Source organism: Electrona antarctica, assembly GCF_951216825.1.
Source record: "Electrona antarctica genome assembly, chromosome: 7".
In the NCBI taxonomy this organism is placed as follows: domain Eukaryota; kingdom Metazoa; phylum Chordata; class Actinopteri; order Myctophiformes; family Myctophidae; genus Electrona; species Electrona antarctica.
In genome coordinates this window covers 36666764-36680401 of record NC_136812.1, presented here as the reverse complement: position 1 = coordinate 36680401, position 13638 = coordinate 36666764, and the positions used below count along the sequence as shown (strand labels likewise).

General features: G+C 42.3%; 1 protein-coding gene and 1 long non-coding RNA gene across 9 annotated transcripts in view; one reads left to right on the top strand and one right to left on the bottom strand.

The window, feature by feature from the left end:
* The window catches only part of LOC306926945, a 251928-nt gene that overhangs the window by 93263 nt on the left and 145027 nt on the right, over window positions 1-13638 (top strand). The gene's annotated exons all lie outside the window — the stretch shown is intronic.
* clocka (clock circadian regulator a) overlaps window positions 1-13638 on the bottom strand; it is a 55463-nt gene that overhangs the window by 36817 nt on the left and 5008 nt on the right. For all 8 annotated transcript variants that reach the window (XM_079506463.1, XM_079506462.1, XM_079506461.1 and 5 more), the window contains exon 2: window positions 7382-7438. The gene's annotated coding sequence lies outside the window, so the exon portion shown is untranslated. The remainder of the gene's footprint in view (window positions 1-7381; window positions 7439-13638) is intronic.

Here is a 13638-nt window from a genome sequence, read left to right as displayed (position 1 = left end):
TCCGTAAAACCGTATTGAACCATGCAGGGCGTACCGAATGGTTTGGTTTTAAACCGTAAACCGCTGCACCAGACAGACAGACAGACAGACAGACATACAGACAGAACACACAGCTCCATCTCAATGAATTAGAATAGTGTAAAAGTTCATTTTCTTCCGTAATATAATTTTAAAAAAGTGACATTTTCATATATTCTCAATTCATTGTGCATAAAGTGAAGTATTTTAAACCTTTTTTGTTTTAATCTTGATGATTATGGCGTACAGCTCATGAAAATCAAAAAATCCCATCTCAACAAATTAGAATATTTTACGAGACCACTAAAAAAAACGATTGTTTTAAAAGAGAAATGTCAACCATCTGAAAAGTATATTAATGTATGCAGTCAATGCTTGGTCTGGGCTACTTTTTTGCAACCCATTTTTCGAATGTAATCCTAGGCGCTACGCTTCCTCTGACAACCTGGGGGGGTAGCGGACTGGCCTCATGCTTCCTTGTATGCATGAGGAGTCCAAGCTGCTTCTTTTCACCTGACGGGGGGGGAGTTTTCCCGGCCGGACGTAGCGTGTGGAAGGAACACGTTATTCCGACCAGTTCCTTTCCCCTCCATCAGGCTCCCCGGCTGACCAGGGGGAGGTAGTTTAGAGACCAGGATTACTGCATGTTTTTGTGAGGGTACCTACCCTCTAGGGGACACAGGGAGAACATGCAACCTCCACACAGAAAGGCCCTTTCGCCAACCCCGCCTCGGGTATGGGCGCTGATGACGCGGAGGAGAGAACACGCCCCCAGAGTCCCCAGCGGGAATCGAACCCAGGACCTTCTAGCTGTGAGGCGACAGCACTACCGTGCCCCTCTGGTCTGGGCTACTTTTGAACAAATTAGTTCATCAATGGGGCGTGGCTGCCGTGGCATGGTCTCGTACAATATTCTAATTTGTTGATAGGATTTTTAGATTGTCATGAGCTGTACGCTATACTCATCAAGATTAAAACAAAAAAATATTTTAAATACTTCACTTTATGCACAATGAATTGGGAATATATGAAAGTTTCACTTTTTGAATTATATTAGGGGGAAAAATGAACTTTTACACAATATTCTAATTCATTGAGATGGACCTGTGTATATACAGCCTGCTATAATAGGTCAACACTTGTCCCAACCTTCCCATTCTATCAACATGCTGATCTCCATAATGGAGAGAGCTTCTCCTGTTCGAGATTAGAATGGGACGAGGGAGCAGGACAAAGGCAGAGTTAACCAGTACAGGCAAAGAGACCACACCAAGCTCTGGAGGCACCATGTGATGTGACACATGTCACAATGAACCATATAGTTTTCAACCCTTTCAACCCACAAACAGGTTATGCATGCAAGGATCTACTGTAAGTCACAATGCAGCAATGCTGTCCACTGAACCATTCCAGATTGAGTGTCAAAACTATTATGATAGAGTAAGGAAATTCAGTTGTTCATGTTCACTGGTAGATATATTAGATTTCCAGACCTCTATCATTCAGCGTAATAGTGAGTCTCTTACTCCCATGTGCAATGCCCTGCTAATAGCTATAGTGTGTCGCAGTCCCGCCCCCTTTCAGAACGACGAGGGCAGCAGGAAATAATTCCCCATTCATTTTCCCCATAGGAGTTTCAAAAAGTATTTATTTAAAGAAGAAAAACAAAAAAGTTTGTCAAAAGGTTTTTCGTTTTATAACAGTATGGGTGTCAAGTCACAGGTTCATAGAAAAAATTAAATCAGATTTTAGTATCAGTGACTGAGGTAAACAAACGTACTGTATGAATCACAGAGATCGTGGGCAGACATAATGAAAAGACTGTTATTGTGCAAAACATGCCCCTTCAAGACAAAAGAAAAACATTTTCTCCACTTCAAGTCCCAATTTAGTAAAGCCAATTCCCAATTCCCCAGCCTCTCTACAAGTACTCCATCTCTGCTAACCCCCACAATCAGTCACTGGGAGGGTGAAGAAAGCCTCGGGTCTCCTCCGATACCCGGGCCTTTTTTCGTCTTTCTAAATATCTGTTCAGCCCCAAAAAAAATGTGTTTATTGTCATGAGTTGTCACCTACCGAGTTGGCTTTGTCCGAGGCTTTAAAGGTCTTTAAATAAATACTTTTTGAAACGTCCATGGGGAAATGAATTGGGAATTATTTCCTGGTGCCCTCAAAGGGGGCAGGACTGCGACACTCTATAGTGCAAAGCAAAGAATATAGAACCTTTTCCAGCACTGTAAAAAGTATTTTCTAATTTCAAAATATTTCCAGGAATACCATGAGCGTGGGAGCCCTGTGTAGGAGAAAAAAGGTTCTAAAAAATGGTCTGAAATAGCAGATCTAAGCCAGATTTGGGTCTGATGCCGATTACGAGTCCTCAGAAATGTTTTGACTAATATGTTGTAAAAAAAGAAAAAAGAAAATAGTAAATGCTCTCAATCCTCCCCTCGACACCACAACGAAAACCACCCCAAACCCCACTGAGATGTATTTGACATCATTAGAGTACTGAGAACTGAAATGCAATTCAAATCTGATTTCTAAAGATGGGTCTCATTCTGGACACAAGGACACTGACGTCTGATTTATCAAAAACAGCCAGATCTACAAGCTCACAACATTCCACATCAGGATGCACTGTAAGGTCATAGATCTGCTGTCTCACTCCTATATCATTACATTGTTAGCACAGTAACCAATCCAGGTAGGTCGATGATGTAGGATGATGTAAGAATCGCATCTGATCAGGTCGGTCCTACAATATAATAAGACAACGTTCATCAACTTTCTAGAGGGATTCACAAGATGCATTTTCATACCAGGTGTAAATGTAATCTGGTCATTCTCTGGTTAATGCCAGCTTGTAAATGGGGCCACTCATTTAGAAGTACATTTATGTATTAATCAAGGTATTGTCAAATCACGTGGTGGTGTAATGCTTGCTCGTGTATCCCATCGTTGGGTAAGTTCATCATCACCCACGTCACATCATTGACACCTGAGAGCATACTGTAAGTGGAGGGGGGTTTGTCAGCCATCCATTAATGAGAAGCACACCCATCTTGAGTGTCAGTCCTACACAACAACCGCTGCCTGTCCGTGGCATCCAGACAGATTGCGGGGAAAATGAGTCTACCGTTGCCATAGTAACCCGGCAGTTCCGGAAGACTTAATTTGAAACCTGCTGTGAAGCTCCACTCTAAAGCCTGAAGTACAGCGAGGATAATGTCATCTAATGTAAGTCAGCTAATGTAAACAGGCTGATTTCCAGGGAGGGACATTGGACCATGAATACATATCTGAACTATTACTCACACACTGTGCCTTGAGGCAGCATGGTGCACCACACCTCTTGATGACAATTGGAGAGCAATTGAGGGTGATTTTCCTCGTGGCTAGCGTAGTGTGATTTATGGGCGTGGGAGAAGGTACGTGTGTACTTTTTTTGCGTGTGTACGGAGGCGTGCACACGCAGATCCGACACACCAAAGGTCCGACATGCGAAAATCACCCGTCGCTCTCGACATGCGTTGGTCCGACATGCGCCGTGCTTGCGGTTAGGGTTAGTTAGGTTAGTTTTTTGGTTAGGGTGTCGGTCTAATAACAGTCGGACCAATAGTATGTCGTAACTAAAGCCTGTACCCGTGTATGGAAACCCGCGGCCAGGGCGCGCGTGACAATTATCACTGCACCGCGTCATCATCATAATGGCCGAACCCCCTAAAACTCTGAGTCCTCAGCCGTTTTTCCAACCAACAGTTACGCATCCACAGACCTCGGCGCCACAAAAGGGGTCTTTGTTTTTGCGTTTTCACCCCGCGCCCCACAGACAGGAATGTCTGAAGCAGCGGCGGTTTCCACTGGCAGACGGCTGCAGCGGTGACAGGCAGGGACCCTTGTGCTGCTGTTGCTGCCTGCCGCTGCTCCACTCTCCTGGAGGACTGGGAGTAGTGCCAGGGCCCTCATACGAGAGCCAAGTGGGTCACTGGAGTTCAGAACAGAGAGCACCAGCACAAGAGGAGTGACTCACACAGCGACCGCAGACCATACACAGCGAGTAAAGACATGGAGTACTTGGCAACATCTTAGCTAGAATACCGTACACAGTGACCGACATCCAAGGAATAGCCTACAATGGGCGCAGTCTCTCTGCTCTTTTTTATACTCACAGAATCAGCCCCAGGAATCAATAGTCAGTAGACTTCCACATTAGCAGTGGATTGTGAAACAGAAAGAAGTGAAACTTGTGACAAATACTTTGAGAGGTAGCTAAGGACTTCACTCTCGAGCAGCAGTAGTGGCCAGAATCTTACTTCGTCCATTATTCACATAGAGTATGTGACCTGTCTAAAATGGAAGGAATAGGACTTTGTCATTATATATCTCACGAGACAGGCACATGTATGCTTGAGACTACACCCAGTCAGTCCAAAGTCACACTATATTGCATGTAGTTAAAGCTTAGATAAACAAAACACTTCTGATTCCTCGTCAGTTACTACTGTATCTTCCATCAAACATAACTGAGCACACAAAGGGCTAATCTAACATAATCTAAATCTGCAGCATTAAAGTGGACTAGTAGTAGCAGGGTCATCTGGCATCATAATTAGTGTCATACTATGGCAGTTAAGGTGGCAAAGTACAGGATATAAGTGAAACTGAAATTGTTGATAAAAAGGCAAAACAACTCAGAGAAATCCAGTGTAGTTCCTACAGTCTTCCTACAGCATGTCTTTCTCAGCACTAAAGAGCTGATGACTGAATCACTAATCTGTAATGTTGCTAATGTTAGGCTACCTCTTTGATTTCGATAGGGATCCAACTTTTCACATAATCTGTTAATACAGCATCACAATCATTTCAACCCCTTTATCCAAATGTTATATGTTGGCTTAAAAAATAGCAATACAAGCTCACAGCGCTGGTAATGTACATTTGCAATTTTAGATGTTTTTATTGAAACGGTTTGATTTTTTTTTAAATAATTTTCTCATAAATCTTGTCCTCTGGGAGTCCATTTGGGGGTCCTTGGCAGTGGGAAAAAACAAATAATAAAAAAGAGGGGGCCTAGTAGAGCCCTGGGCGATTCCGGCCAGATTAATATGAACAAAATAATTTCCTTATGGAAAATAGGCCACATGCCGTTATTGTTTTGGTGTTGGAACATGAGGTACAAAAAATGCTTAAAGCAAAGACAGCAATGGCCAATTTGATATCGTCGCTAACTTTGCATTTTTCTTCTTTATTTTTTGGTCAATAGAGGGTATGCACGTGACATCATCATCATACCCGGAAATTATCCGGGAACGCCTACTGAGTGGCAAACTAACTACTTTATGGACTCCATACATCCAAACAGAAAAGTCTGATTCACTGATTTAAAGTATTAGTTTTGGACATGAGGTTTCCAGGCTTTCCACCCGACAGACTATGCTAGTTACACTGCATTCTTGGTTGCATCAATTTAGTTGCATGTCATTCACCTAAATAAAAGGCCTCAAGTTGAAAGTCCAATCTCTTTCCCTTCCAGGCCAAAGGCAAAAGATCTTGGGGTTAAAACGTTTGGTGACCAGTGACTTAAACCCTACATATACTTAGCTGACAGGATTCCCAGCGGCTAGTTACTTAGTTCAGTGGTTCCCAAACGTTTTCATGTCAAGGACCCCCAAATGATTGACACTCATTAGCCTGCGGACCCCCATTTGAAAAGGTATGCCAGGGACCCCCATAAGAGAAGAGTTTTACGGCTCCAGCAGTGATTCTCAGACCCAGTTTTAATGGCATTTCTATCTCTGGGACCCTAATTTATATTGTAAAATCAATGTTAATTTAACTGTGTACGCGCACGCATGCGTACACAGTTAAATTAACATTGATTTTACAATATAAATTAGGGTCCCAGAGATAGAAATGCGTTTGCACACACACACACACACACACACACACACACACACACACACACACACACACACACACACACACACACACACACACACACACACACACACACACACACACACACACACACACACACACACACACACACACACACACACACACACACACACACACACACACACACACACACACACACACACAATACAAATATGTGCAATGTTTGTTCATCTAAAGCCTTGTGATATTGTCTGTCCCAAAAGTCTCTGCATTTTGTTTTTGCCACACAATTTCAGTAATCAAATTCTACACTGGTGTGAGAGGGCCCGGTTCTGTTTAAAGATATTCAGCATTACTACCCTGGAGGAATAGAAGATAAATCAAATGTGTAAATAAAATCATGGGCAGCCAGACAACATTAGTCTTCTTTGCTTGTAATAACCCAAAATAACAAATAAGGCACATTCTAACAAACTAATTAAAATGAAGTTCTCATTATAAAATCAACATATCGTTAGATTAGATTTAGCCAAACTTGTGTTTGTTATTAGATCTTTTACTTTATTAGATTAAGAAGAAACATACTTTTTAGTTTCTTCTAAGCCCTATTGATAAGTCTGAATATGAGCCAGTGTAAAATGTTTGAGACACAAGTCAAATCCAGTCAGACATTGCGAATGAAAACACTAACACTGTGCAGGTAGTATCAAGTCATATTCAAGGCCAAGCAGAAACAAGTCTTCAATTTGGTCAGGTTAAGTCTAGGCATGTCAAATAAATACCAAATAAAGAAAACACTCAATGCAATCTACAACTGTCTGCAATTACAATTAGTGGTACCAGCTGTGCAACACAAGTATTTATAGATCTCTTTGTCTAATAGAAAATAACCGATCTACAAGTTCACAGGACAGAGGCCTTTTGTGGCGGTTCTGGACAACCGCGGGTCCGACCAACTCGACACCTGGCACTGCACTCCCTGTGGGGGTGTGGAACGTCCAATTTAAAGACGGTTCTCGAGTGGATTACAGACGTACACACGTACAGACGTAAAGAGACTTGGTGCATTTATAGATAGATGTTGATGCCAATAGTTTTGTGCTTCTTTTGTACTAAATGTTTGAAAACAGGACTTTTACTGGTACCAGAGTATTTATACATTGTGGTATTGCTACTTTTACTTGGCAAGTAAAAACAATTATAATCTTATTCTTCCACCATTGGTTTCAAGTCATCATTATTTAATTTCCAAATTAATGAAGAGAAGCTAGGGGATTTTGCAATGTGAAAATGAATAATGTCTGAGCAAATCCAGGCCACTGTGGTTTCTTGTGAATTAGGTTCCACATTTGAACATTTCTAAATAAATATGGTGTATTAAATAAGAACTAGCCCTTATCAACAACACTTTATCCATCAGCAACCATTCCGTTCTTCAACCTAGATTCTTTGTTCATCCTCCTACCTTTTGGCAAATGGGCGATAACCGCTTCAGTCATTAAACTCTTCTTGATTTCTCCATCTGTTGAACAGAGGGGGAAAGAGAGAGAGAGAGAAACCATTCAGAATGTAGAAAAGAATATGAGCACTCACGTTGTATCCTGGAAGGATACCATTCAGAAACCAGACGATCACCATCAACAGTGACAATATTCACTCCCCAGTCCCTCCCAGCCATTGTTTGTCAAAATCGCTGCTTTCCACTGCAAACTATCATGTTACTAAACACACGTGTCAGATAGTGTTTAGTATAGGAATCATCTAGCTGAGTTTGAAGTAAAGCTAGAAGTCTGAGGCGGTGCCCTGCGCCGTGCTGAGAGTTCTGTTCCAGATCCACCAAAAGCCGGCCCGCCAGTCCCAGAGGTTCGGATTAAGAGATGAATCACAACTAAAACATCTGGGTCATCGTGAGACTCCAACAGCATTGAGAGACCAGACATGAACATGTACGTGCATAAATAAAGACACACAGACAAGTGAGCACGCAGTCTGCACAGACACTTCTTCTCCTCTTCTCTCCCGGCAGCTAAAGCTTGATTTATACTTCGTTGCACGAGTCCAACTCAGACTTAAGCTCCAGGCCATCAGATGGAATGGGGCTCTGCTAGACCCCCATTCCTATGAGAGACACAAACACAAGCATCTGCTCTTGGAAGTACATGAAAGTAAATATGCCTGCTAGTGTGCGTATGACAAAGCTTCCCCAAATTGAATTAGATCCAGATGATATGGAGATTTCATCTTTTTATTTCTAATTCAATGTTATTTTCATCTTTCATCGTAATCGGACATAGGCTAATAATGTATACTACCGTAATACTATAATAAATAATATTTTAGCGTATATTTGAAAGTGACCATCCAATATTCTCACCAAAATGTTTCTGTTCATTGTGATCTGTGGGAATGCCAAAGCAAAGAAAGTCTAACATATATTTTATTTTCCAGACCCCAAAGTATCAGTTTACGCAAATGTGGTAAAGCTGTTATCTGACACACACACACACACACAATGTTGACGAGAACAGAAGACATCTGGATTTATTTTTAATTTAACCAGTACACAAATAACCAAATTATGCTGTAGTATTAACCACTTAATCTGTATATACTTCCGTGACCATGGTCCCCCAGGGATCTTACTCAGCCTCCTAATTTTTTCTCTTTGCTGAAAATAGCCGATCTACAAACAAAGATTCACCAAATGTTTGTCCCGGATTCCTTTCCCAGACTGCGTCCCTGGTCAAAACAAGCTTTATTCAACGGCCCACAACAAAAGAACAGACGATCACAGCCACAAAATCTCCTTTCCGGGTGAAATAAAAGACGATCGTCTGTCACAAGTTACATCAGCGTTTTCCTACATCCTGTTCAGATCTCGGAATCCGGTGGACAAAATAAGGGTTTCACTGAAAAACACTGCCGTTTTGGAAGCATTAATTAATGAATACCTGGCAGTGGATGTGTTAACCCATTTAGACCGTAGGACGTGTGGAGCAGTCCTAGCTAAACCAACCGATGGATTGCGAGGACGTGTACACATCCTAGAGCATTTTTATTGATATCAAACGAAAGAAATACAGATTTTTTTCTTTTTTTTCTCCTTCTGCACCATACTTCTGCCGTTCACTTCCCTGTTTACCGCTCAGAAAGAAAGGCTCGTAACTCCTAATCTCTCCGTGGTTTTGACCAGATGGATATACTAAGCTCTTCATTTCTGACTTCAACATGCCTCTCGTTTAAAATATGAACACAACGGATTATCGAGCGACTTTATCGTAATCATAGCGAGGTAAGCAAGCAATATTTTCTCCCGGTTTTTGTACGGAACGGGGGGCTTTCAGAGTAAAAGCTGCCATATCTGCGCGGCACCCCGAGCTGCTATTTTGAAAGAAAAAAATCACACTGAGTGAACTGAGTGGTGCAATCCCCCCCCCCCTCTCTCCCTCTCTGTCTCTCATTAGCAGGCAACACAAGGGGGCAGGCAGACTTTCCAACGTTGAAGCTCTGGGTCCTAGTGGTAGGAGGAGGGACTACAGGCGGACCCGTGGATTCATGACCGGGAAACCCCGTGCAGCTGGGCTCTAACGTTGAGCGCTCGGTTGCCCTACGTCACTCAGGACCTCAAAGTTGAGGTCCTGGGAGGGACTTCCGGCAGTCTTCCGGGTGCTTCAAAACGCCACTGAGCAACTTCCACTGACATGAATAGCTGGGGGGGCGGAGCTTCGCGCCAGTTCAGTCTCTATTATATATATACTCTATGAGGCAACAGTGCAGCACTATCTCTCTCTCTCTCTCCGTCTCTGGCACAACAGCACCACTTTTGCCCCTACTGGTACTCATGAATAGTCAGTCACATAGGTGAACGAACACATAGGTTAACACGGACATTGCTGTTCCTTGGACCACTCAAAAGGGAAGGGGGTTATAAAGAGGTGGGGGTCTGGGGGTAGTCACTTGACTCAGGAGGAGCGATCATTTCCTCTCCCTTTGGCCTGCTGAAAGGTGGATTTTCAGGCCTGTTTTAAAGAACAGGTGATTTGCATTTTTTGAGGGAAGGGGTCAGGGCATTCCACACTTGGGTGGCAGTGCTGTAGGACTAGGAGAATTAACCATGTTTGTTTGGGGGGGTTTTTAAGATTTTTTTGTGGCTTTTGCCTTTATTTTATATTTTTTTATGGAGGGACAGACAGTAGGCTGACAGGAAATGGAGAGAGATGGGGGGAAGACATGCAGTAAAGGCCATCGGGATCGGGAGTCGAACCCGCGGCACACTGCCAGACTAGATTACCAGCCAAGGTGCCTGGACCACTGAGCCATGGCCCAGGCCAACCATGTTTGTTTTGTAAGTGGGTGGTACCAGATCGTTGTTCTCACTCCCTCTAGTATTGTGGCTGTGAGTGTCGCTTTACAATTTTATATTTCAATCCCAATTGCTTAAAAGGGACACTTCACCCCTTTTGCAACCAGATCTTATTTTAATGATGTTTGGGAGACAATAAACACTTTCCTGGGGTTTGTGTGTGGGTCATTTGTGTTTTAGATATTTCAGTATTTCAAGGTATCCATGGGCTCCATGATGTCATGGACACTGGGCTCACTTCCTTCCTGGACAACAATTCCCATAATGCTTTGGTGCACTGCTCCTCCTTGTGGATAGGGGGAGGGCTGTGTTACTAAGACAACATGTAGTCCACGAAGTAAGTGAGCCCAGTGTCCATGACATCATGGAGCCCATGGACACTTTGAAATACTAAAATATCTAAAAACACATATTACCCATATAAAAACCACATGAAAGTGTTTCTTGTCTCCCAAACATCATTAAAATAAGATCTGGTTGCAAAAGGGGTGAAGTGGCCCTTTAACTCTGCCTTCTACCCGGAGCCAAGCAACCTAGACTATCAAAATGGGTTGCAAACTTTGTGGCCAGCTTCGAGTCAAAAAGAAGACAATACAATGCCACACAACAGGGGCTATGGAGGAAAATGTATGACAGCAATTGAAAATGAGGTAAAGTGAAGTCACTCATCAAGCTTGTACTTTAATGTCAATACAGTCAAAAGATGAAATGAGGCTGAAGTAAAGTTCACAAATCGCTTTCAATATGGACCTCGCTGTGCTGTGCTGTGCCGTGCAGGAGCAGCATGTCAGAACCACGTCAGCGGTTGGGCTCAGCCACCTCGTTACCACGTGAGCGGAGTATAAAGACAGGCCTATTTTGTGCGGTGAAGAAATGTTATGTGGAGAGGAGGGTTCCCCATTACAAACTTACAAAGCCCTTTATAAATAACTGCCTAAACTGTGTTGCACAGCAGCACTTATGTCATCCCCCCAGAGACCCTCCCCTGAGCCCTTCATGCTCTCCTTTCCTTCCAAGAAAACAGGGCTGAGAAGTGTGGCTGATGCCTGGGGGGGCCTCCCACTAAAAACTTCAGCATCAGGCAGAGTTAATATTTATTGCAGAATGTTAACAATGATAGGGGAAGGCAGTATTACCCATTATAAATAGGGATGCTCCGATCAGGGTTTTTGGGACCGATACCGTTCACCGATTGTTTTTCTCATGATCGGTTGCAAATTTGAATATTTCCAAAATGATTATATGTCAAAACCCACGTCAAAACTGTTCCTGTGTGTGGGGAGGAAGGGGGGAATGTTTAGGCCTGTCACAAAAATGCAAAATGATGTTATACTATACATCTGATTGACATTTATACCACTTAAATGGTGTAAATGATCGGTTTCTCCAGATAGGGTAAATTGCAGATCACAGATAGGGTAAATGCCGATTACAGATCAGAGTGAATATCGGCCGATATGGCTGATCACTGGCCGATCGGAGCATCTCTAATTATAAACTTGTTTCGATTACCAGTGCTATGACCTTTCAGGTGCATTATGAACTGAAAGAGTTGCACTCAGAAATTAACCAAGAACAAACTAAATAAACTATTTGTTTTTGTGTGACTGTGACCCTTGTATTATTAAGTGGCAAAGGATGCTGAAAAACAGCAAAAAAAAGACCCGCACATCTAAAACCCATTAGGCTGGGGGCCGGATCAAAAACTTGGCTTATTAACCATTAACCACAAAGGTTAACCATAAAGGTTAAGGGGTAATACCCCATTACTAGTCCAGTAATAATGTAATTTGACCTCTAACTAATTGCAAAAAAAACAAACTCAACTGATTTTGCATCTTCAATATATCCTGAATAACAGAAAAAAAGTTGCCTGGAATTGTCTGAGGGCAAAGTGTTGAAAATGGCCTGTACAGTATGGCCACCATTGACATCCTATTATAAGGCAATATTTTCTAAATTTCATTTTGGGCTAAATTTGGCCATAGCAACTTGCCCAAATGTGCTGACATCATCACAGTTTGGCAAGTTGCTATGGCCAAATTTAGCCCAATGAGTGTTTTTATGCAAAACTAATGCTTGGAATGGATTCAGCATCATGAAAACCCCATAGTTTGATATGTCACATGCTACTTAAAGCATAAGGAAATTTTGAAAATATTGCCTTATAATAGGATGTCAATGGTGGCCATACTGTACAGGCCATTTTCAACACTTTCCCCTCAGACAATTCCAGGCAACTTTTTTTCTGTTATTCAGGATATATTGAAGATGCAAAATCAGTTGAGTTTGTTTTTTTTGCAATTAGTTAGAGGTTGATCCTGTATTTTCCATAGATTTCCTGTACTATACCCCAGATAATATCTGGGGTATTACCCCATCCCTTTTGGGTGAGAGCCTGACTGTACTAAGCACTCTGCAGTGTGGACCAATTACCTGCATGCTGCCTTAAAAGGAGCTCTTTGCCCATTTTCAACCATTACTTTCATATAATTGGTCCTCCTCACTAATGCTCATTATAACATGGTAGTGGTACTATCACATTTTGTCTACTAATCTCTCAGACTGGGGCTGTTTACAGTTCAGAAACCAGGGACATCATCAGTAGGCATCATTTTAAACAATATTTCAAACCTTTTACTTCATTGATGCAAGCACAAGGATTTCTATTTCAGCGAAATCATAGCAATCCTACTAGCTTCCATTGATGATGGAACTGTCCATATTATAACCCACCTATGAGGCAGAGCAAGTAGAACTGTAGAAGGAAATAGTATGGTGCCTGCCATCTTATAATGAGCATTATTGAGGACCAATTATATGAAGATACGGTTGAAAATGGGTGAAGTGCTCCATTAAATAAATATCCAGAGTTAAAGAAATAGCCTTCCATCTGTCATACCTTTTTAATTTGAATGATCACCAAAAGAGTCCAGCGCTTGACACCTCCAAAGTCAAGGAAATCTCTCAGGAAATAATTTACACAGTACTTATGCACAGTCAGTTCCTTTGCTTAATGCTTACACTGCTGTCCTACTTTTAAATATGAAAGCAAACAGTATGGCTGACCGAATGAACATGTTAAGCACGTCCTATGAGTTGTGGGAGCCTTCTGCTTGAGTGTCAACAGCTGAATGGACAATTCTGTCACAAAATTGCCAATTTGCTTAACACATTTTAGCGTGGGTAAGATAGTGTGTGCCACTTAACGACATGAACCCTAGCGTCCCTATTTTGGGGGCGATCAGTCCATCCAGAACATTTCAGCGATGATATTTAGTGTATGGGGGGGGGGGGCTGACCTAGTATAGAGCCCTGGGAGACTCTGATCAATGAAGTACTACTAGGGTTTAAGTGGT